At 42.3% G+C, this 26,783-nt stretch overlaps 1 long non-coding RNA gene across 1 annotated transcript; it reads right to left on the reverse strand.

The window, feature by feature from the left end:
* Positions 1-4,623: 4,623 nt before the first annotated feature.
* LOC139438565 (uncharacterized) lies at positions 4,624-19,582 on the reverse strand. Its single transcript, XR_011648241.1, has 3 exons — positions 19,413-19,582; positions 17,848-17,921; positions 4,624-4,905 (listed from the first exon to the last, which is right to left on the reverse strand). It is a non-coding gene; the product is annotated as an uncharacterized lncRNA (long non-coding RNA).
* Positions 19,583-26,783: the final 7,201 nt, after the last annotated feature.

Here is a 26,783-nt window from a genome sequence, read left to right on the forward strand (position 1 = left end):
TAAATCTTTGGACTGTCCATGTGTCAGTTGTCCTTAAATCTCAACTGAGTTCCAGCACCTACTCTCCAGTTCATTGGACTCACCCAGGACTAGTATCAAGGAGATGATGATGGACCACATCCATCTCAGGGAACAGAGAGTATTTGAAACTGCTAGTCCTATCCATCAGCTCCATGGGATCTAAGACCCTTTCAATGAGAGGTGAGGTTAGCATCACCATCAGAGTATCCTCAGGATTGGGGAATGAAGATGGACTATAGAAGATTTATGGTTATTCCGCTATATATTTATTGTTATTATAGCAATGTAAGATCTTTTATCATTGAGGTGGAGACAATAGTCATCAGAGGCTCTGAGGGTAGGGAAAGGGAAAAACAGGTATAAGATGGAGCATTTTGTGGACATTGGAATTGTCCTGAATGACATTGCAGTGATGGATACAAGCCATTATATATTTTGTCATAACTTACTAAATTGTGTGGGACAGAGTGTAAGCTACAATTTAAAGTATAATCCACGCTTAATGGTAATGCTTCAATATGTGTTCATCAATTGTAACAAATCTACCATACTAACAAAGAATGTTGTTAATGTGGGAAAGTGTGGGAGGGGGAGGGAGTGAGACATATAGGAATCCCCTATATTTTTCATGGAACACGTATGTAATCTAAAATATTTTGAAAAAATAAAAAAAAATTTAAATGTAACTAGTCATGCCCAACTGGCCTGCCCTTTGTTATATTTCAAGGATCAATGTCTCTTTATATAATTCATGATGAAACAAAGATGGCCATCTATGAAACTGAATTTCTTTCCTTTTAATTTTTGGATTGATGACTGAAATTTTGATTATTCTATTTTCCACCTAAGGTAGGAGTACGTGGAACCTTGTGGGATGAGGGATTGAAACTCCATGCATTGGCATGTGTCTGTAAAATATTGTATGCTTGTGGAGTAACTCATTTGGTCTGAGAGGGGATAAGTCTCAGAACTTGTGATGCAAATGTAACTCTTGAGGTCTCCTGAATTTGTTATGATTAAGGACAGGATTTTTTTAATGGAAAGGATGACTTCTGTTTCCATCCAGAATGGTTATCAAATTGTGATGGTTAGGCTAATGTGTCAACTCAGCCAGATAAATGTGCCAGGTTGTTTGGTCAAGCAAGCACTGGACAAATTGTAATACAAGGGCATTTATGGATTGTATTAGTCAGCCAAAGGTGTGCTGAAGCAAAATAGTAGAAATTGGTTGGCTTTTATAAAGGGTATTTATTTGGGGGTATTGGCTTACAGATACCAGGTCATAAGCATAAGTTACTTCCCTCAACAAGGCTATTTTCATGTGTTGGAGCAAGATGACTGCCAATGTCTGTGAGGGTTCAGGCTTCCTGGGTTCCTCACTTCCTAGGACTAGCTTCTCTCTAGGCTCAGAGTTCCTTTCTTCCTGGGGTTTGCTTCTGTTTCCTCTGTGAGCTTATATCCAGGGCTCCAGTGTAAGGCTTCAGTATTAAACTCCAACATCAAAACTCCAACATTGAAAACCCCCAACTCAGTCCTTTGTCATGCCTTTTATCTGTGAGTCCCCATCCACCAAGGGGTGGGGACTCAATACCTGAATGTCATAGCCCAAAGTCTTAATCATAACTTAATCATGTCTAGGTACAGACCAGATTGTAAACATAATCCAATATCTATTTTTGGAATTCATAACTTTGTCAAACTGCTACATGGACTTCAGTCTCTGGACTTTCATTGGAGCCCCTGGCTGCAGCCTGCCTGTGGAATCTGGACTTGTGCATACCTATAGTCATGTGAAAGACCCTTATAGAACCTCTACATTCAGCAAATATCTCTTGTTGATTCTGATTCCCTAGAGAACCCTGACTAATAGACACATCATTAACTAAACACCTGTGAAAAATCCTGAAATAATTCAAAGAAGGCACAGAGCAAATGAAAATATTTAGCCAGAGAAGCTTAAAATGAGAAAAATCCAAATATTTACATAGTTTCAATTAGTTATGAATAAGTTTCCAACACCAAACATCATTCTGACCAGTAACAACAGTCTTTTGTGAAAAAACCTATGGTATAAGCTGATTCCAAGTCTTCCATGATAAAAATAACATTGAAAAAATTTTCCTCCAAAAATGCTCTTTATACCATGGGATTCAATGTAAGTATTTCATATATAACAAACCAGTAGTTGTGATATTTGTAGATGGATGGTTACTTCCAAAGAAAAAGATGTACTCTTATAAAATGTTTGTAAAAATAGCAAAGTAGGTTATAAAATTCTACCCACAGAGTGGGAATAAAACTTGTTCCACATCAATCTGAATATCAAAGCCTTCCAATGTCAACTTACTTCAAAAGCCAATCATCACTAACAGTAATACAATGTAGGGGTCACTTCACTGTGTCCCAGTTACATATTGACCGTACAGTGTAACAAAGGGGTTGAACACATCAGTAAGCATTATGATGCCCATTTCTCATTTATTCAAAAGAGATGTTTTTTTAATCATTATTAAACTAATTGAAATCATCAATGACATGCAGATACACTAAATCCCAGCAAGGAACCTACTATGTTGGGAAATAAAGAGGTCATGCTTCAAACAGATACAGTGTTTGAAATACATTTTCTGGTCAGACAATTTACTTCAGAGGTCATTTGTAAATGAGGACAGATTTTGAACTTGGTTTCTAAATGAAACTTTTTTCAATTATGCATAATATTGGTAAGATAAGATAATTGTTCTTATTCACTTCTTTATGTTCTTCCAGAGGACAATCATATTGAATAAAGGGCCAGCAAAATGGGTACTCATTGCTTTCAAAAGTACTACAAAAATATGAAATAGTCTAATGACCAGGAGTTGATTGAAAGATAACATCAAAAACCTACTGTTGGGAAGTGGACTTGGCCCAGTGGATAGGGCATCCATCTACTACATGAGAGGTCCATGGTTCAAACCCCGGGCCTCCTTGACCCGTGTGGAGTGGGTCCACATGCAGTACTGATATGCACAAAGAGTGCCCTGCCATACAGGGGTGTCCCTGCATAGGGGAGCCCCACTCACAAGGAGTGTGCCCCCATTAAGGAGAGCCACCCAGCATGAAAGAAAGTGCAGCCTGCCCAGGAATGGCACCACACACACAACAAGATGACACAACAAAAAGAAACAGAGATTCCTGTGCCACTGACAAGAACAGAAGCAGACAAAGAAGACACAGCAAATAGACACAGAGAACAGACAACTGGGGCAGGGGGAGGGGAGAGAAATAAATAAATAAACCTTTCTTTAAAAAACCTACTGTTTCAGATTTTTAAAACAAGAAATTTTCAATCTCTTACTTGAATTAAGTTCATAAGTAAAGAAATAATGGGGAAAACAAGGGATTCTAAAACATGCAAGACACTTATGAGAATAAAATAAATGATCTCCTTCTCTTACTCAGCTGTGATATATAGGTGTGAGTTTATATCTAATAGAGGTATGGTTTTATCATTATCCATTTTAGTTGCATAAATCACAAAAAGACTTCCAGCCAAGATGGCTGATAAGTATAATACAAGCTCCAGAAATGATTTTTAGCAAAACCTGCTTCAGTATTTTCCAATGTGACAAAAAATTACTTGGGAAATGAATCTTTCTTTTTCTTTCTTTCTTTTTTTTAAATGTCACACTAAAAAAACATGAGATTCCCATATACCCCTTGCCCCCCCTCACCCCACTCCTCCCACATCAACAATCTCTTTCATCATTATGGCACATTCATTGCATTTGGTGACGATATTTTGGAGCACTGCTGCACCACATGGATAATGGTTTACATTGCAGTTTACACTCCCCCCCGTCCATTCAGTGGGTTATGGCAGGATATATAATGTCCTGCATCTGTCCCTGCAATATCATTTAGGATAACTCCAAGTCCCAAATGCCCCCACAACACATCTCTTCCTCCCTCTCCCTACCCTCAGCAACTACCATGGCCACTCTCACCACATCAATGCCACAATTTCTTCCATTTCTAGCCACAAGAGTTCCACAGTAGAATATCAGCAAGTGCACTCTAATCCATATTTTATTCCTCCATCATGTGACCCTGGGAAGGTGATGTCTGCTACAGAATTGTTCAAGTAAATGAAGATTTTACGATCTTCAGCAACCAACTGTAATTACCTTAAAAATTCCTCTTTTCACTAGAGAAGATGCTTAATTCAAAACTAACTTCAAAAATCTACATGAGGCTTCCAGGTCAACGAAAAACAGTCAATGTGATTTTATTGCTCTGCTCCTTTAGCATGGGGACTAATGTGGAATGGCTTATTCCCATGGTGGATAGGCCATTCATTGCTACAATGAGATCTCAATTAAATAACAATTTAAAATTCCATCATAATAAGCAGGAATTCCCAGGATGATAGTTAAAAAGAAGAAAGGCCGATCGGTGTGGCATTCTTCATATTCACCAACAATACTAAGGCCCCTACATCCCAAATAGCTTTCTCTTAAAACTGTATCATGGCAATCATGCAGGTTTCTTGGAAGGCCAAGCAACATGATGGGGACCACCTGGCATGGAAATCATTCTCACTGAAAACACTTGGTGTTCTTCCATGGCCTGGGGTGGCTCCTCCAAAATCTGGATCTCCAGTGCTTTAAGGGTGACAGCTGGGGAAGCAGCTCTGGCTTTCAGAATAGCCACCACCTCACTGGGATTTCAATTGGTCAAGTCTAGAGCATGGATAGTCAGCAGCTCATCACCACTCTTGATCCTGTCATCTCATGCAAGATGGCCATGAGTTGGCCCACTACTCACAAAGATGGGCAGTTCAGCACTCTTACTTTCTTGCCTCCAGCAACTGTCTTTCCAAAGGAATTCTGTGGCTCCTCCCTGTGAAAGATCAGAATTTTAAAAACTATTCTTAAATATTTATGAATATCCTATCACTTGTTAGAGGTTCCTGTGTGCTGATTGAAGTAGAGAGGAGTGAGCATGGAAGGAGAGAGAAAGATATGAGGAAAACTGTTAGTAATTGATACTGCTCAGCCTGCAAAAAATGGGAGATGCATTCACTCAACAGAAAATAGAACCAAAAGGTGAATCTCAGAATGAATTTAAATAAAGTATATTGAGGTGGGGCAAGATGGCATCCAAGTGAGTACACCCTTGTCAACTCTCCTGCAATAAAACAGCCAAGTGGAGACAGAATTCTGCCAAGAGAGCTGTTTTGGAAATCCACAAGGCAGGATGTTTCTGGACATCAATCTGGAGAGAGTGCAACAAAAGGAGTGCTTGCTCAAGGTTTAAGTGTGGGTTTCTGACTGTTGAGCCCGAAGCTGTGGGAAATCTAAACCCTTCCCCTAAGGCTGATAGCCACAGCATTCCCTGAACACTCCTGGTTGCATGACAGTGTTCCCAAGCTTCTTGTTCCACATACCCATGATCCCCAAACTTGCATTCCCAGAAGCTCGCATTCCCCAAATTCTGTGTTTCCATAACCTGTGTTTCCTGACCCTGTGTTCCTCAAGCCCACATTCACCCAAGCCGACATTCCTGGAACCCAGCACCCCCCAAAACTCCAGCATTCCCCTTTCCCACCAGTATCAGACAAACTCTGAGAGTGGGAGGGTTCTGCTGTGGTGCAGAGGGGCCTGAGGAATGCAGATTCAATTGTCTAACACCTCCTGCCCCTTTTTTTAGTGGAGCATGCCAGCTGTCTTGGGGAGATGCTAGGAAGAGAGGAGAGTTGAATCTGCTGAGAGATGCTGATTTATCTAAACACCCTGGGCTAAGGGAAATTCCTCTGGGAGAAGGCAGATTAAGGCAATTAACTAGAACTGTGCACAAACCTAAGGTAGGGGAAAAGTAGGAAATGCTTGGTAGGCTTCCAATAACATATTTAGGGTTCCCAGCAAGGTGTGGGTGCTCTCTGTCAAAGAGACTAGGAGTCATTATTTTCTATGGTGATTTGGTTCACCAGGGTCCCATTTGAATCTCAGAAAGGAGCTCTCACATGGCCCTTCTGCTGCTCTGGGAGGGAGGGAAGTGAGGAAGGGAGAAGGGGGGAAGGATAGACTACTAAGCAGTTTATTCAATTGCAAAGATGACTCCTTGCTTGAAGCCTTGTCTGGTCCTTTTTGTTCATTTGTTTCATTGACTTTCCTTCCTCTTTATCCCCCCACCACCTTTTATTTTTATTTTTCCTTTTTTCTTCCTTTTTTCCTTTTTTTTTTCTTTTTTGTATTAGGTGTTGCAGGCAGTGCTTCCTGTTTGCTGTGCTTCCTCGTCCTTGATTTCCTCTTTTCTGTGGGTACTGATTTTGGCTACCAACACTATTCCCCTTCCTTTACATCTTTCTATCTTCCATTTCTGTTGTTTCTCTTAAATTCCATCTCTCTTTGTTTAGCTCCAGATTTTTCTGAGTTTTTATTTCTAGCACCTTTATTCTGTTTTCTATCACTCTTTATGTTATTGTCCTTTCTTTTCTCTTTCCCTCTCCTAACAACACAGACCAGATCTGAACATAGTAATCAAGAGATTAGAATTTGTTATAGAACTGTGGAATTTACCAAGAATTCAGAATATATTGAAAAAGGGAAAAATACAAAAGAAAATGCGTTTTATTGAGATCTTGAGTGCTCCAATCACTAAAGAAGTTTCAGAAAGAAAGAATACAGTGAATAACAAAAAAGTCCAAATTAGAAGAAATAATGGGGGAGAAATTTCTAAAATGTAAGCTTGATATTTTTCACTTAAAATGACCAATATGTGCTACTTTGTAACATAAATAAAAATCAGTCCACCTGTAGATACATTGGAATGTATTTGCAGTCTATGAAGATTTATCTTATCTTTTTTTTTTTTTTTTTACATCAAACACAGAGATCGGAATACCTACAAAGTACCAAAAGATTTTTTTAAAAATTTAAAAAGCTGGCTTTGGATTCAGGATTCAGGCAATGGAAAGAAACACTTAATTTCTAAGTAACATAGAAGGAGACAATGATGACAATGGGTGCATCTTAAATGCGAGAAGTAATACAGTGTGGAAATTGTCACTTGTCTGTCACTAGCCCTTCCTCTCAATGAGGTTTGTATAAATTTCATATCCACTTTTGCTGTTGCTTAATTCGACTTTCCTCTATTCCCCTGCTGCTCTTGATACTGCCCTGTTTCCCACCTGCCCCTGTTCTGCTATCATGCATTTTGGAATTCAAGTGAAGTTGATATCCTGAAGTAGCTGCCCAATTTCAGACAAACATTTGCTCTACACCAGGCTTCTGATCACCCAGATCGCCTTCTCTTTCCTTTGCCTCGACTATTTGTGCCTGAGTTCATCCTGCTTTAAACCACCCATTGGACCATGATGAAAGACATGACAATGACTTTCAGTAGAAATACTTTAGTCCTAGGCCAACATTAAAACTCCTTCAAGTTCTGACCCAACCAAGCCCCTCTTTTCCTTTGCATGGGTCTCAAGAGTTAATAAAAATGTCTTCACAACCCATGTTATACAAATCCTTGGAGAGTCATCCTTAATTCAGTCATAAAATCTCAGTCATCTAATCTATTATCGATTCATCCTGCATTCATACAGTACTTTCCAAAGTCTAATTCACCATCTTGTGTTCTTTCTGTGTTTCTCTTCAACTACTCTTGCTCCTTCCTCATTCTTTCTTCACACAGCAGCTATGATAATCTTTCAGAAATGTAAATTGCCTCACAATATCACCCTGCTAAAACAATTCAGTACCTCTCCATTTCTTTGGGTATAAATTTAATAGTTAACCTAACCAATAACACCCTGTCCTTCCTGCAATCTTGTCCCATCCTCCTCCCACTTCATTCCAGCACTTCAAATGGATGGGTCTTATTTCAGCTTTCCATCCACTCCAAGATATTTCTTAGAAGGATCTTTTGCATAAGCTTTCCATCAGCCTCAAGTATTTTTTACCTTTTTCATCTAGGTAATTCATGTTCATCCTTTCCAGCTCAGCTTAAATTTTCCAGAGTCTTTATCTGATTCCATTAAAAGAATAGTTAACTACTGTTATTTTCTTTTCAGGAAATTAATATTTAACCTCCCAACCTTAAGATTTTGAAGCAAATATAGTTAAGACATCACTAAAGTCTAAAGAAATCTGCTAATTTAATGTAATCCCATCAATATTTTTTATTTTTCAGAAATAGAAAAGGTGAAAGTCAAATTTATATAGAATTACAAAATGTCCCAAATTTGACAAAATCTCTTGAAAAATAAGAACTAATTTGGAAGACTGAGAGTTACTAATTTCCATACTTTACTAATATACAATCATGTAAAAATTTTGGACTGTTAGAGGGATAGATATTTAAACCAATGCAATAGGATTGAAATTTCAGAAATTAACCCATGTTTCTATAGACAATTGATTTTAGACAAAGTTGCAAAATTTCTAAAGAAAAAGGTAACTACCTACATAGGCATGGATTTTATTTTTAATTCATTTTTAATACTTTTTTATTTTTAAACAAGCTTTTGATTGCCTAAATTTTACATAAAAATATAGGGGATTCTGAAACACCACATCTCCTTCCCCTCCCACATCTTCCCATATTAACAACAGCTTTCATCAGTGTGATACATTTGTTACAATTGATGAACACATTTTGAAGCATTGCTACAATTGTGAGAGACAAAGAAGGATACTACATATTAGTGGAAGGGATATCTCTCAAGGAGAATGAACAATCATAAATATTTATGCTCCTAACAAAGGTGCCTCCAAATACATGAGGAAAACACTGGAAAAACTAAGAGAAAGAATAGATGCCTCTAAGATTATAATGGGAGATTTTAATACACCACTATCAACTTTGGACAGAACATCTCAAAACAGAATCACTAAAGAAACAAAATATTTGAACAGTATATTAGAGGAGCTGGATCTAATAGACATATACAGATCATTACACGAGAATACAGCAGGATACATATTTTTCTCAAGTGCACATGAATCATTCTCCAAGACAGACCATATGCTAGGCCACAAAGAAAGGCTTAATGAATTCAGAAAGATTGAAATCATACAAAATCATTTCTCTGACCACAGTGGAGTGAAGCTGGAAATCTGAAAGGGCCAGAGGCCCAGATTTCACACCAAGATATGGAAATTAAACAGCACACTCTTAGAAAACAGTGGGTAAAAGAGGAAATCTCAAAAGAACTTAATAACTACCTTGAAACTAATGATAATGATAACACAACATACCAAAATTTATGGGATGCAGCAAAAGCAGTACTGATGGAAATTTATACCCATAAATTCATACATCAAAAAAGAAGAAAGAGCAAAAATTGAAGAACTAACTGCACATTTGGAGGAATTAGATAACAACAACAAAGTAACCCCACAGGAAGAAGAAAGAAAGAACAAAGATAAGTGTAGAACTAAATGAAATAGAAAATAAGAAAGCACTTGAATAGATAAAAAAGACCAAGAGCTGGTTCTTTGAGAAGATCAATAAAAATGACAAACCCTTAGCTAGACTAAGAAAGAAAAAAAGAGAGAAGAAGCAAATACACAAAATAAGAAATGACAAAGGAGATATCACCAATGTCCCCACAGAAATAAAGACTATCATAAGAGGATACTTTGAAAAACTATATTCCAGCAAAAATGACAATTCAGAGGAAATGGAGAAATTCATAGAAACACATAAGCAGCCTATACTGATGAAAGAAGAAATTGGTGATCTCAACAAACCAATCACAAGTAAAGAGATAGAATCAGTCATTAAAAATCTCCCAACTAAGAAGAGCCCAGGGCCAGAGGGCTTCACAGGTGTATTCTACAAAAGATTCCAGAAAGAACTAACACCAATCTTGCTAAAACTCTTCCAAAAAAACCAAAACAGAAGGAACATTTTAGAACTCATTCTATGATGCCAACAATACCCTAGTACCAAAGCCAAACAAAGACACAACAAGAAGGAAAATTACAGATCAAATTCTCTAATGAACCTACACACAAAAATAGTCAACAAAATACTTGCTAACCCTATTCAACAACACATTAAACGAATTATACACTGTGACCAAGTGGGATTCATTCCAGGTATGCAAGGATGGTTCAACATAAGAAAATCAATCAATGTAATACACCATATAAACAGATTGAATGAAAAAAAATGACATGATCATATCTATAGATGCAGAAAAAGCATTTGACAAAATACAGCACCCTCTAATGATAAAAACTCTCCAAAAGATTGGAATACAAGGAAAATTTTTGAACATGATAAAAAGTATATATGAAACCCCATAGTCAACATTGTTTGCAATGCTGAAGTCCTAAAATCCTTCCCTCTAAGATCAGGAAAAAGACAAGGATGCCCACTATCACCTCTTCTATTGAACATTGTCTTAGAAGGACTTGCTCAAGGACTGAGGCAAGAACCAAGAAAAAAAGGCATTCAAATTTGAAAGGAAGAAGTCAAAATTTCAATATTTGCAGATGACATGATCCTATACATAGAAAACTCTGAGAGGTCTACAACAAAGCTTCTAGAACTCATAAATGAGTTTAGTATAGTCGCAGGTTATAAGATCAATGAGCAAAAATCAGTAGCATTTCTGTACACCAATAAAGAGCAAACTCAGGAGGAAATCAAGAAACAAATACCATTTACAATAGACAATTAAAAAATCAAATACCTAGGAATAAATTTAACTAAAGAGGTAAAGAACTTATACACACAGAACTACACAAGATTGTTCAAGGAAATCAAAGAAAACCTAAGTAAATGGAAGAATATTCCCTGTTCATGGATAGGAGACTGAATATTATTAAGATGTCTATCCTACCAAAACTGATCTACACATTCAATGCAATCCCAATAAAAATCAACACAGCATTTTTTAAGGAAGTAGAAAAACTAACTATGAAATTTATTTGGAAAGGAAAGAGGCCCTGAATAGCCAAAGACATTTTGAAAAAGAAAAATGAAATTGGAGGAATCACACTACCTGACTTCAAAACATACTACCAAGCTACAGTAGTGAAAACAGCATGGTATTGGCATAAGGAGAGACACACAGACCAATGGAACCAAACTGAAAGTTTGACATAGATCCTCATATATATAGCCATATAATATTTGATGAAGCCACCATTCCCTCTAACTGGGAGAGAATGGCCTATTCAACAAATGGTGCCTGGAGAACTGGATATCCATATGTAAAAGAATGAAAGAGGATTAACATTTCACACCTTATACAAAGATCAACTCAAGATGGATCAAAGACCTAAATATAAGAGTCAAGTAATAGGAAATGGCTTCATGAACTTCACACCAAAAGCACGAGGAGCAAAAGAACAAATAGATAACTGGGGCTTCCTCAAAATTAAAGCCTTCTGCACCTCAAAGGAGTTTGTCAAGAAAGTAAAAAGGGAGCCTATACAATGGGAGAAAATATTTGGTAACCATATATTGGATAGGAGACTTATTTTTTTTTTTTTTTAAAGATTTATTTATTTATTTAATTTCCCCCCCTCCCCTGGTTGTCTGTTCTTGGTGTCTATTTGCTGCGTCTTGTTTCTTTGTCCGCTTCTGTTGTCGTCAGCGGCACGGGAAGTGTGGGCGGCGCCATTCCTGGGCAGGCTGCACTTTCTTTTCACGCTGGGCGGCTCTCCTCACGGGCGCACTCCTTGTGCGTGGGACTCCCCCACGCAGGGGACACCCTTGCGTGGCACAGCACTCCTTGCGCGCATCAGCGCTGCACATGGCCAGCTCCACACGGGTCAAGGAGGCCCGGGGTTTGAACCGCGGACCTCCCATATGGTAGACGGACGCCCTAACCACTGGGCCAAAGTTGGATAGGAGACTTATAACTTGCATATATAAAGAACACCTATATCTTGAAAATAAAAAGATAAACAACCCATTTAAAAAATGGGGGAAAGGTTTAAACAGACACTTCTTCAAAGAAGAAATACAAATGGCTAAAAAGCACATGAAAAAATGCTCCAAATCTCTAGCTATCAGGGAAATGCAAATCAAAACTACAATGAGATACCATCCTGCTCCCATAAGATTGGCAGCTATGAAACAAACAGAAGAATACAAATGCTGGAGAGGAGGTGGAGGAATGGGAACACTCATCCACTGCTGGTGGGAATGCAGAAGGATCCAACCATTCTGGAGGACAGTTTGGCTGTTTCTCAAAAACTTTCCATAGATTTGCCATATGACTCAGCAATTCCACTGCTGGGTATATACCCAGCAGAACTGAAAACAAGGACACAAACTGATAGATGCACACCAATGTTCATAGCAGCATTGTTCACTATCGCCAAAAGTTGGAATCAACCCAAATGCCCATCAACAGATGAGTGGATCAATAAAATGTGGTATATACACACAATGGAATACTACTCAGCTGTAAGAACAAACACACTACAAACACATGTGATAACATGGATGAATCTTGAGAAACTTATGTTGAGTGAAGCAACCCAGACACTGAAGGACAAATACTACATGACCTCAATGATATGAAATAACCAAGCTGCCCTAGATAGCAAGAGCCTGAACGATAGGCTTACAGGAAATCATAGGGTGGAGGAAGGATGTGAGCCGATGTCTGCAGGGGTGGAATTTAAGACGAGATGGTGGTAAGTATGAACACAAAGAAGAGAAAGAAGTGGGGCAAGGGGTTGCCTTTGGTTGGGGCTTTGCGGGTTTGAGGGTGGCTGGGGAGGGACGGATGGGTAACGTTGCCCAAAAGTGGGGGGAGGGAGGGGTAGCATACGAACACAGGAGAGGGTCAGGTGTTGGTGGAGAGTAAAATGCCGAGAAAATCATATCAAAATATAATAAAGAGGGTTACCTGTTTAGAATGCTCGGAGGGGAGGGTCTGATGCAGGACGGGCTCCTGGGGAATGTCTAAATGCTCATTCTGCCAGAGTGGGTGACACCATGGGGTAGAAACCCAAGTAGTGAGAGTGGGGGTGGACCCACATCCTGGGGAGGACTAATGCCATCAAATAGAGGGAACTGTATCCCTCGAGAGAAAGGGTGGCTCCCAGGGCATTGGGGCAGTTGAGAAAGTTAGGCCCTGAACTCTATTCCATCTATCTCTGGAAGTGGCTCCTCGGGAAATGGAGGTTGGCTGTCACTGTGGGCACCAAGGTAGAAGGGAAAATGGATGTTAAATGTGTGGAACCAAGGTATATGGGGGGTAAGAGAGGAGTTTCATGAGAGTACACAAGGATGGATATAAAACATGTAATATTACACCATAACATATAGGAGATGACAGACTGATAATGTAAACCATAATGTAAAACATAGGATAACTAAGAATGTAAAAAACTGTGTATCCTCAAGTATGCACCACAATGTAAGCACAGATGTCACCTTGTTAGAAAGCTATTGTCTCAGACTCTGTACATCACGTTAAGTAAATATGATGTGAATAGGGTGTAAGAGTATCGATGTGGAAGGGAAAAGGTTGTGTGGTGGTTGTATGGGAGTACTGTATATTATATATATGCATTGCTGTGGTCTAGGACTCCTGTGAAGAGAAGCTCAATAATTGGGGGGGGGGGAAAAAAAAAAGAAAAGAAAAGAAAAAGATAGGATGTAGAATTTTTTTCCATGCCAAAAGTTGGAATCAACCCAAATGCCCATCAACAGATGAATGGATAAATAAAATGTGGTATATACATACAATGGAATACTACTCAACTTTAAGAACAAATACACTACAAACACACGTGATAACATGGATGAATCTTGAGAAGCTTATGTTGAGTGAAGCAACCCAGGCATTGAAGGACAAATACTACATGACATCAATAATATGAAATAAGTAAACACAATATGCCTCGGAGAGCTAGAGACTGGATGATAGGCTTACAGGAAATCGTGGGGTAGAAGAAGGATGTAAGCTGACATCTACATGGATGAAATCTATAAGCTGGAGGTAAATATGTGTACCTGGAAGGGATAAAATTGGGGCATAGGGTTAACTTTGGGTGGGGCATTGTGGGCTTGAGGGGGGCTAGGGATGGGCGGATGGGTAATATTGCCAAGAAATTAGGGGCAGGTTGGGGCAACATACGAACATAGGAGATTGTCAGGTATTTAGTTGAGAGTATAATGCTGAGAAAACCTTTTCAAAAATATAATAAGGAAAGTTACCTGTTTAAGATACTTAAAGGGGATAATCTGATGCAGGACAGACTCCTAGGGAATATGTGAATTCTCATTTTGCCAGAGAGGGTTATATCATTGGGTAGAGACCCATATAATGAGAGTGAAGGTATACCCACATCCTGGGGAGGACTGATGCCATCAAATAGAGGGAACTGTATCTCTCAAGAGAAATGTTGGCTCCCAGGGCATTAGGGCAGTTGAGCATGTCTAGCCCTCAACACTGTTACAAGTATCTCTGAACATGGCTCTTCAAGAAATGAAGATTGACTGTCACTGTAGGCCCCAAGGGGAGGGGGAAATAGGTATTGAATAGATGGAACCAACGTAACTGTGAGGGCAATAGAGTACGGAAGGATGGATATAAGACATGTAAAATTACACCAAAAATATATAGGGGCTGATAGGCTAAAATGTAAACCATAATGTAAAACATAAGATAACTAAAAATTTAGAAAATCATATAGCCTAAAGTATAAACCACAAAGTAAACACAAATATTACCTTGTTTGAAAACTATTGTCTCAATATCTGTACATCAGTTTCAGTAAATATGGTACGAATATGTTAAAAGATTTTTGCTGTGGCAGGGAAAAGGTTTTATGTTGGATATGTGGGAATACTGCATATTGTATATATGAATTACTGTGACCTAAAACTCTTGGGAAGATAAGCTTAATAATTAGAAGAAAGAAAAGAAAAAGATAAGATGTAGAATTTTTCCAAATTAATATGTATTCTATATCTAACCTTTAAACTCATTGCTATATTCCATTTTACTATTAAGGGAACCTGGCAATATACTGGGCTTCACTTTTCAGGAAGTTTTGGATCACAGAGGGGTTCAACAATGGCAGCAGAGGAATGGTGGTATGGTATGTTATTGACAGGGGACATATGGTTCACAGGGAGTTCTACAGGGCATATATGTTTGGATATTTTCTTAGTGGAAACAATTAAAAACAACAACTGAGGGAGTGCTGAATTCCTAGCCAGGGGAGCTCTATCATAGTCCCTAAGGGAACAGCAACAATCCCCCAAGTGCAACGGCAAAGACCAAAAAGGAATGAAGTTCCAACAATGAGCTCCTGATACTAATGACTATGCTTGTGAGCCTGTGCACCTGAAATAAGAGCAAGGCCTAGAGCAGTAGTGTGCCTAAGAGTTACCTCCTGAGAGCCTCCATGTTGCTCAAATGTGGCAAGTCTCAAAGCCAAACTCAGCATATACATGCATTGCCTTCCCCACCAGTGTGGGACATGACTCCTGGAGATGAGCCTGCCTGTTGCCGAGGGATCACTATCAAGTACTAGCTGATGACGTAACTAGACAATGACCTTGAATAAATGGTTCAACTCGGACCAGCAGAATATCCCTGTCTACATATAATAACAGGAGTTAAAAATGCCTTTTGACCTAAATCAAGGGGGAATTGGAAAGGACAAATGAGTTTATATGGTTATGAGTCTCTAAAAAAGAGCTCTCTAAAGTTTATATGGCTATCAGTCTCTAAAAATGTTATCAGAGGGGTTGTCGTTATGCACACCTGAGCAGAGTCTCAGAGACAGATAAAGTAGATACAACCCCAGAAATTCGTTCTTCTGAGGGCTACAAAGACCCACAGGTCTTATGGTCATGGCAGATGAAGTTCAGTGCAATGTCAGTTGGCCCTTCTTTGGAGTTTGTGTTTCTGTGTGATGGAGCTGGACTCAGATGTGATCTCTTTTCACATTGTAGTTGAATTGTAGTTGGTGCTGGGGTTTAAGATATATCTAGGGTATCTGAATCTCTGGACTGACCATGTGATAGTCAGACCCTGAGCCTCAACAGACTTCAGCTCCTACACTCTGGTTTATTGGACTTACCCCACTCAGCTAACATGGAGGTGAAGAATGTCAACCACCACGCCATGGAGCCAAGAATGTCTACAACTGAAAGCAGGAGAATTGCATCCAACATCCATGTGGAACCTAAGCCCCCTGTTGTCATATGTGGAATGGACTCAAACAATCTAAGGTCCATAGGATGGAGGAATAGAATATGGATTAGAGTGGACCTACTGATATACTATTCATGAACTATTGTGGCTAGTATTCGAAGAAAATGTGGCACTGGTGTGGAAAAAAGAGGCCATGGTGGCTACTGGGTGTGGGGAATGGGAGGAAGAGATGAGATGTGGAGGCATTTTCGGGACTTGGAGTTGTCCTGGGTGGTGCTGCAGGGACAGTTACCGCACATTGTTGGTCCTCCCATGGCCCACTGGGTGGAACGTGGGAGAGTGTGGGCTATGATGTGGACCATTGACCATGAGGTGCAGCGATGCTCAGAGATGTATTCACCAAATGCAATGAACGTGTCATGATGATGGGGGAGAATTTTGCTATAGGTGGAGTAGTGGGGTTAGGGGGATGGGGGGTACATGTGGACCTCATATTTTTTTAATGTAATATAAAACACAAAGCAAAACAAACCCCATTTACCTTTCTCTCTTGATATCCATTTGGCCCTTTGTGTTTTGAGTATTGTTGAAATTCAGTGTTTCCTGATACTGGTTTGGCCCTTGTTGTCTACCATCAGTTTTCCCTCAGGAAATAGCTGAGGTGTGAACAAAGTGCAGGGTGACATAGAAGGAGGGTTGCTGAGGTTGTTGGTGCTGGGGGTAGGAAATGGACGTGACAGTGGAGGAGAGCTTGCTATTGCAGATAGAGCTGCTGGCTGAGAAAGGGCACTTGGTAGGAGAAGCAAGGACTTTCCAACAGTGGGAAATGGAGCCAGAGACCCAACCCTGGAGGGCTCTTCAGGATCAGCTGAGTGGCAGACGGAAACAATAGCCAATTCTTCTCCACTCCCGGCCACCCACAGGATTAACCGTCCCTGCTCCTCTGCTAGGTGCTTGCATGTGACCAAGGAGCCATGTGTGACTCTTCAGGCAGAAGCATGTAAGCACCCATGGCCAGGAGCTCCAGAGACTTGACACTGAAAGGACCACAGCCTGATTGTTGACCCTCCCTCCACCTGGGTTCCTGAGACTGGACTGAGCAGAGCCTCCCTGCCACACACACACACACACACACACACACACACACCTTGGCATGGGAAGTCTATCTTTACTTTAAGCCACTGTCTCAGTTTGCCAGGGTTAGTCTGACAATGCCCCAGAACCACTCATTTAAGCCCCCAGGTTGAAGGTTCTATCATGTGCCTCTCTGACAGTGATCAGATCAGGAAGGAAAGGCTTGCCCCTGTGGACCCAATCCTTAGCAAAAGGGCACTGACCATCACTAGCCAAAGCCAATTAGTCTATGGGGTGTAGCAGTGCTCCAAAATGTATTCACCAAATACAATGAATGTGCCACCCTAATGAAAGAGGTTGTTGATGTGGGAGGAGTGGAGTGAGGGGGGTGGGGGTATATGGGAACCTCATATTTTTTGAATGTAACATTTTTTGTGATCTATGTATCTTTAAAAAATACAACTCTAAAATTGATGGGGGTGGAGTGTGGAGTATATGGGAACCTCTTATGTTTTTTAATGTAAAGTTTTGTGTGATCTATTAACTTTAAAAAATGATAATTAGAAAATTAAAAATTAAAAACAAAACAGTAATTAGAGCTCCACCGACCCAGGGCTTACCGTGAGCCACTGTATGCGGACTAAGTACATTCATTCTCATAAGTGGCGATGAGGTCGGTTCTGTTTGATCTGTCCTAGAATGGCAAAGTGAGACAGAGAGGCTGTGACTTGTGAAGGCTCCACAGCTAGTCACCATAGAGCTGATACTTCGACCCAGGACTGCTCAGCCTGGGCTGCTAACCAACACACTGACTACTGTTAACTGTGCTCCAAGGAAATTGACTTAGGAAGTAATCTGATCAGCTTTGTTAGGGGCTGAAAGTACCTGCAATGAATTTTGGGGCAGTTTGGTCCTTCAGCAAACCTGTAGTACAGAATTCACCCTCTTTATGACCAATGACCCCAAGGTCAGAGAAACTGCTCCTGGAGCCCTGGAGTTGATCAGATACCAGTGCCCATAATCCCAATACCATGGTGTGAACATTGGTACAAATGGACTTTGAAATGCCTTTTGCTGTTCTTGTTGCTTTTAAGATTCTTTTCTTTAGATTTTAATTAATATTTATTTCAGTTGCATCATTTCCTTTTGGCATACACAAAGCCCCAGGACTTGAATTTGCCTGTAATCCCAGCTAATCAAAACTGCCCTTAAATGCTTTAAACACATAAAATCCCATTTGAATGAATGTATTCTAAAGACAATTCCCATTTTCCAGGCAGCAGTAAGGCATTCGAGCAGGAGTCAGCGACTTTCTCTGTGAAGGGCCAGGTGGGAAATTTCCTGCCCCAGGGGCTCTGTCGCTATCACTCAACCCCAACATCTTACACAGGGAGGATAGAGAAATGAATGGGTGTGGCTATGTTCTAATAAAACTTTATCAAAACTGGATGGGGGCCAGGTTTGGCCCATGGGCCTTAGTGTGCCGACCCTGTCATATAGAAAGGTGTGCTTATGGCTCATTCCTGATTTCCCTCCAAGGGGCAGAGCCCCAGTCACTTCCTACCTTGGGGCTGCTCTCTGGCTCTTGTTCAGTCAGCCCTGGAAGGTGGGACTGCTTATAAGACCGGCAAATTCAAGAAGGAGACACTGAGTCTTCAGGCTCACTCTGTCCTTCTCCCTCTTGGGCCTGGCCTTCAGTGGGCAGGGGCTCTGCTCTGCATTTCTACCACATTCAAGCTTCAGAAGTCACAAGCCCCACTGTGCAGTCCTCAGCAGTACTTTCTATCAGTGACACCCCATCAAGGAGCAATCTACATTCCACCTTAGGGTGCTGTGGAAAGGGACTCCTCAAAGGTACAAACTAAACGGTGTAGTGTGAACTCTCTTTGTTATTCTGAAAATCCAGATGAATTTAATATTCTCTCGATAAAGAAGCATTGAGCAACTTCATACACCAAGAGTCCTGGCTTTTTGACTATTATCTCATGATGGTCATCAACTCACTGGCAGTATCATAGGTACTGTAGACTCAAAATGTAAACCCCACTTAATAAGTGAAACCATTTACAGTTGTTCAAAACCTATTGCTCACAGGAAGAAAACAGATGAGGCGTGTGTTGGCTGAAGGTCAGGAACACTTCCGTTCCATCCCCCTCCTGTTTTAAGGGCCAGCAGAGACAGTTACCTTGTCAGATGGCCCCAGAAGTCCCCTTCCTCCATCCAGTCCTTCCACACGCTAGAAGCCAGGCAGAGGGGTACGTCAGATGCAAGAGATATCCCGGGGGGCAGGCTGAGGGCCATGCTTGCTTCAACTGGAAACCACACTTCTGTGTGTGAAGTGAAGCTCATGAGACTCAAGAGGCCTCCCACCAGTACTCCAGCGAGAGTTGACCAGAACTGGGGACTCACCTGGGCACCACTGATTGTGGGTGGTTAGGAGAAGAGGAAGGAGGCATTTTGTGGGATTATTTTATACACCATTAACTTACTTTCCAAGGGAATCTGTGTTCCACATTATGGGTTGAGCTTTGTACCCAAAAAGATACCCTGAAGTCCTAATCCCGGGTACCTGGCAACACAAACTTTTTGCAAAAGTGTTATTGCAAGCAGAATCATTTAAATTGAATGAGGCCAACTGGAGTGGGAGGACCCTTCGTCCAGGATGGCTGGTGTCTTTAGAAGGGGGGTGTGGGCACAGACAGAAGGGGAGTGGGCGCCATGGGAAGAGAGACAGAGCAGGCCATAGGGTGACTGAAGAGACACTGAAAACCCAAGCCTTGCTGGCCAAGGGACAGGCATCCCAGAGGCCAGGATGGACCCACCAGCACAGCCCATGCACTTGTGGCTTCAGCCTGCAGGGCTGAGAGAGCGGTTCCTGGTGTTTTTAGCCACCCAGTTCGTGGCACTTGTGACAGCAGCCTGAGAAAAGTGAGGTGTCCCTCTTCTGGCAGTCCCATGCCTCCAGGAGGCCTGAGGGATAGCCCAGGTGCCCAGCTGTCCACCAGGCTGAGCGTCCCCAACCAAGGCTTTTATCTAATCAGATGCCCTGAGGAACACCCTGAGGACTGACAGAAACAATGTTGAAAAGTAAGGAATGGGTGACCTGGACAACTCTGAACACCCTTCTCTTCCTTCCTTCCACCCTCTCTTGGGGGCTTTGGCTGCTTAGACCCCCTAGTTCTTCCCACCACGCACAACTTCCCAGAGGGGCCGGCCCAGACGGTGCGACCTATTCCTGGTTCTTGGTGGGTGGGAAGGCGGCCCGAGGGTTCCCGGGGCCCAGGACTGTCCATCAGCCTGGCTGCTTATTCACAGCCCGGGGAACCACAGCACATACTGCTCAGGGGGCCGCACCCCGCACCCTGGATAGCCTCGGGGCTCCCCTTCTAGACTGTCCGAGCACCCCTGGATTGCCGCGAGGCCCCTCCAGCTCCGGGGGGAGGGGTGCCTCTGTGACTCCCAGACTAAGAGCTCTGCTCTTCGGGGTCCTGGCGCCCGTCCCACCGACCCCGCCGAGCAGCCCCTGTCCCCTCCACCCCCGGGCGCCCCATGGAGTCTTCCTCCCTGGTGAGCACTCCCTCCTTGCCGCCCCCCCCCCCCACCGCCACTTGGCCTTCCCCGTAGCCCTTTCCCACTATGATGTCCTGCTCCCACCCCCACAGAAGCATCCCCCACCCTGCCCGGGCCCCGCCCCCACGCCCTGCTTGGTCCCCAGACCCCTTCCACGCGGTGCCGCTGGGTCTCCTGTCCCCGCTGCGGGTGGCACAGCCCCGCCCCAGCCCCTCCCTAGCAGGTGACCCCTGCCCCCAGCCCCGCCTCACCCCCGCCGCGCGGTGCCGCCCGTCCCGCCTCACCTGGGGCCTGGCGGGAGAAGTAGCTGCGCTCCTTGGTGTCCAGGGACCGCGGCGGGACGTAGCTGAAGGCGGACAGCGCCGAGATGGGCGGCGGCCGGGGCTTGCCCCGCAGCGTGGCGGCGGTGATCTCCTCCTCGTTCCGCAGACCGCCCGCGTCCACCCTCTCCGCCGAGGCCATGTCGGTCCCACCAGGCCGGGGGCCCCGCCCGAGTCCGCCTGCCTGGCTGCCCGGCGCCAGCGTTCAGCAGTTGCCGGGAAACCGCAGCCTCGCGTCACAAAGCTGGGCGGGGAGCGCAGGGCGGGGGGCACAGGGCAGGGGGCGCAGAGCTGGGGCGCAGGGCCAGGGGCGCAGGGCTGAGTGCGCAGCCGGGAAGGGAATGGGACCGTGCCCTCCTGTCCCACTGCGGGTCTCTGGAGGGCCCACTTGGGACGCGAGGAGCCGGGTCAGCTGGACTGGGGGCCTCCGCCTGCTTGCTCTTGTGCTTGCCCTTGCTCTTGCCCTTGCGCTCGCCGAGGGATCCAAGCGGGCTGTCCGGCAGAAGTGCAGGCCACGGCTGCGCAGCATCTGAAACCCTCCAGGAGCCGCGGAACAGAAGTGGAAGACTCGGGTGGAATTCATTGCCATCGTATATTAACTCAGTGTGACCGCAGCAGCATCGTGTCATCGTGCAACGAGTCGGTTTTCAGCGCCTCGGTGAACGCCAGGTGCCACCGCTCACGGTACTGGCAAGTGCGGGTGTGCAGCGGCACGAATCGAATCCAGCCAAGTGGTATCTGGGAAAACTGAGCTGTTCCGCAGCGCTCTGTTGTTTCTTGAGTCAAATGCTGGTTCAAGAGGTGCGTTCCTTTTGTCGAAAATTCACTTAACTCTAAAGGCTAGGATGTGTGTGTGTATCAATAAAAAGGAGAAGGGGAACAGGACAGGCTTTGGGAATACTTTAACCAGGGCGGCTCTAGGAAGGCTGGCTTGAAACATAAATGATAATGAGGAGCCAGACTTGTGAAATCTGGGGAATAGTCGGTTATTCCAGGCAGAGGGAAGAGCATCTGTGGTGGCCCTGAGGCTTAGCCTATTGATGTGCAGGCGGCAGAAAGGGAGGACAAGGACAGTGCAGCTTTCAGAAGGGGAAGGCAGTAGGGAGTGCAGGTGGACAGGCAGGCAGGGGAGGGGTCACTCTCAGGCCAGGACCAACCAGCACCCCTCTCAGGGGCCTTCTTGCCTGCAGGTCCTGATGCTGTAGCTCGCCCCCTCAGTCCAGGCACCTCTCTACTGAGGTGGCCTTGGGGGTCCAGAAGTCCTGTGGGCAGGATTTCAGACAGCACTGTGCAGCACTCATCCGGCCACGTGATTTCCTGGAGAACCATGCCTCCATGTTCCCATGCTCCTGTGGACTCATCAATCTCAGGGAAAACTTGGAGACATTGTCCCTGGAGAATAGAGACATAGTTCCACCTCTCCTATGCATGAGGTGAAGGAGAAGAGTCTCATCCTTCCCCCATGGGCAGAGGACCTCCTGAAAGCATCAGCAAATGTTTTGTTTTCTCTAGGGAAAAAAAATGCTTTTATAATCTCCAACTACCTCTCCAAACTATCTTAGAGACAGGCCTGGGGGTCACTAAGTGTCACAGATTGAATTGCATAGATGACTTGCTATCATATATGGGATTCTGAAAGTAAAGGGCACCAATTATCTAGAGAATTGAGCTGGAATTTGAGATTAAATAATTTCTTTGGAAAAGAAAATAATTTAACATGCTATCATGCTGTGATATTGTAGCTTCAATTTCAGAAGGTGGCATTTTGTTCTGCACTCAGCTGGCAGTTCTGTGGGGCACAGTATATCTCTGTTATCGCTGATGGCTAGTCTGGCCTACAGTGGGTACTTGGCTAATAGATGCTAAATACAAACACCACCACCATGGCTGGGGCTCCTGCTGAAAGCTGTGGCTGAGATGAGTGCGGGGTTCTTGAACTTCCCTTGCGAGGTGTATTAGTTAGGCAAAAGTGCGCTGATGCAAAATACCAGAAATTGGTTGGTTTTTATGAAGGATACTTATTTGGGGTAGGAGCTTAAAGATACCAGATCACAAGCATAAGTTAATTCCCTCACCAAAGTCTATTTTCCTATGCTGGAGCAAGATGGCTGCTGATAGTGTGAGGGTTCAGGCTTCCTGGGTTCCTCCCTTCCAAGCTTTTGCTTCTCTCTGGGTTCAAGGTTCATTTCTTCCCAGGGCTTTCTTCTCCTTGGAGATGGCTTCTCTATTCTCCATGAGCTTACTTCCCAGAGCTCCAGCTTAAGGCTTTAGCATCAAACTCCAACCTCAAAACTCCAACATCAAAACCCTCAGCTCTGTCCTTTGCCATGACATGGCACAATCAAAGCCCTAATCATAACTTAATCACACGTAGGTATAGACCAGATTACAAACATAATCCAGTATCTTTTTTCGGAATTCATAACCTCATCAAACTGCTATACTCCCCCATCAGAATTCCAAAAAGACATGACAAAATTTGAAAAAACCTGAAATCAGTAAAAATACCAGTACTAAATCATATCACAATCAATTTAAAGAAATACAGTGTGTCTTGGGGCAAAGTCCTGTCTGCTATAGACCTCTGAAACTTACAAAATAATTTAATTGTTTCCAATACACAAATGGACAGACAAGATAAACATTTTCATTAAAATAAAGAGAAATTGGGTGGAAAACATGAGTCCTGGCTCCTCTGTAGTTCATTAAACCGGCAGGGCATCCTCCATTCTATTTCAGTCTGAGAGTCATTCTTAAGATGATGATATATTCTCCTTGGTTCCTTAGGGAAGCCCACACTTTCCACATGCTTTCCCATTGGCCATTTTCTTGGTTCCACTCTCATCAAGCATCTGGGTGTTGACCAAACTCCAGACCTCATCCTCCAAGAGTGTTGGGGTGATTGCCACACATTACTCCATCTTTGGGTTGGCCTCTTAGTACCCCTAGTACAATGATGTGAAGACAACATCCCCCCTAACCTTTGGCAAAAAAGCTCAACCCTCTCAGAGCAATGAGTTGACCACCTGACCTTCTCTAATCCATGGTGGACAGGTCCACCCCTCTCTGACCTGTGGGGTGCTGACCTTAACCACCATAGTCCTTGGGGTATATGCTCCACTCTCTCAATGCCCTGAGGTGGCAAAACTCTCTCAGAACATCAGATGGGAACATCTACCCTCTTCAACTCCTGGTGCAAACTCACCCTCTCTGTACACATGGGTGGGGTGCTCTCTTGGCCCAAGGTCATGTCTTAATTCCAGATCTTAGCTTCCATGGTTTTCCTCATGAAGTTGTTTCTCCTTCAATCTCTCCTTTACATGTCCCTTTTAGCCCAAGCTGACAGTGGTTTTGTTCATACACTTCTCTCAAAAACCTTGTTGCTTAGGACAGCAAGAGAAAACGATGCATAACATACAAGGCATAGCCAATAAGATTAAGTACTGATTTCTCACCAGAAACCATGGAGGCAAGAAGTGGTCTATTATATTTAAGACTACAAGAGAAAAACTTCCAGCCAAAAATTTTATATCCAGTAAGACTGTCTTTCAAAAATGAGGGCAAGATTAGAACATTCACAGATAAACAGAAACTGAGAGAATTTCTAAACAAGGGACCAGATTTTCAGGAAATACTAAAGGGTATGCTAGATCCTGAAAAGAAAAAACAGGAGAGAGAGGCCTGGAAGAAGCTCTAGAAATGAATATTATATCAATAAAAGTAACTAGAAGTGTCAACAGAGTGGTGAAAATAATATATGACAGGTCAAACTCAAGTAGTCAGGAATAAACTTAACCAATGATGTAAATCGCTTGTATTCAGAAAACTGCAACCCAATGTTAAAGGAAATCCAAAAAATCCTAAATAACTGGAAGACTTTTGCTCATGGATCAGAAGACTAAATATCATTAAGATGTCAATTCTACTCAAGTTGATGCACAGATTCAATGCAACCCTGATAAAAATTCCACCAGCATTTAACAAAAATTGAAAACACAACTAGAAAATTTATTGGGAAGGGCAAGGGGTCCTGAATAACCAGAAACATCATAAATGGAAAAGCAAACCCTCATCTCTGGACTTGAAATCATACTACCAAGCTATAGTGGTAAAAACAGCATGGTATTGGCATAAAGACAGATATATAGAACAAAGGAACCAAACTCATGGTTCAGAAACAGACCCTCACATATATGGTCAAGTGACTTTTGACTAGCCTGTCAAACCCACACAGCTTGGGCAGAACAGTCCATTCAACAAATGGTGCTGAAAGAACTGCATATCCATAGACAAAAGAAGGAAAGAGGACCCGTATCACACACCTTAACCAAAAATTAACTCAAAATGGATAAAAAACCTAAATATAAAAGCAAGAACCATAAAGCATCTAGAAGAAATTGTAGGAAAATATCTTCAAGCCCTGGTGGTAGGTGGTGATTCTTAAAGGAGATAAGAGGAGGACTGAGATGGACTACTGATGTTTAATGTATATAGAAGTTTTAATTAGCTTTAATGTAAAAGTGTGGAGATGTATAGAGTGGATGGTAACAAATCGTGAGTAACAGCTAGTTTATAAATGGGGATGTGGCTGAAAATGGTGGTCTAGGGATGTAAATGCCAATTGACAGAATGCTAGAGAATAATACAGGCTGAATAGCACAGTAAACCAAAAGGTGGATGAGAATTGTGGTTGATGGTACAGATGAAAGAGTGTCCTTTGTGAGCTAGAGCAAATGTATATCACGACTGCAGGGTGTTGGGAATGCATGGGAAAAATACAACTGGAATGATGAATAGATTGTGGTTAGCAGTAATAATATAATATTCTTGCATCCATGCCAAAAAAAGTACTGTGTTGATAATGGGGCAGTATGGAAAATGTGAGCCTAATGTATACTATGGACATGGTAACAATCAGATGATATTATCTTATTTGTAATAAATGTTCCACCACAGTGTGGTGTGTTGTTAGAGGGGTGTTGCTTGGCAATTTTGCATATGTGCATGATTGTTTTGCAAATTTACAACTTCTGTCATAAAAAATATATTTAAAAAATAGTAATAAGGTATGTTGTTGGAAAACACACCAAATGTAAGATAGGACTATAATTATTAGTAATATTTTGGCAATATTCATTTGTAATTTGTAACAAACATCTCACACAATGCAAGGTGTTGGTGGAGGGTTGATGTGTGGGATTCCTGTATGATGTTATGCATGTTTGCTTTGTAAGTTCACAACTTTTATTATACACTTAATTGTTTTTGTATCTTCATAAATAAATGACATAAAGATAATAATTATAGGGATGGTTGGGGGAAAATACTTTGGTTAGTAGTAATATTTTGACAATGCTCTTTAATCCTTAGTCAAAAAAGTTGAACAACAATGTAAGGTGTTGGTGGTAGGGTGAGTTATGAGAGTCCTATAGTGTGTTATATACGTTTGTTTTGTAAGTTCACAACTATTACTATACACTTATTGTTTATTTATGTTTTTGTGTGGGTAATATATTTCAATAAACTAATTTTAAAAAGTCTTGTTGGTTTAGCATGCAAGAATCAGGGGTCCAATCCATAAAACATTCATACATTCCACAAGTCTTTCTGAGATAACTCCATCTTCAATTCTGATTTACAAGTTCCAAGTTTAGTTAAGTCCTCGA

Source organism: Dasypus novemcinctus, unplaced genomic scaffold (genome assembly GCF_030445035.2).
Source record: "Dasypus novemcinctus isolate mDasNov1 unplaced genomic scaffold, mDasNov1.1.hap2 scaffold_69, whole genome shotgun sequence".
Classification (NCBI taxonomy): Eukaryota; Metazoa; Chordata; class Mammalia; order Cingulata; family Dasypodidae; genus Dasypus; species Dasypus novemcinctus.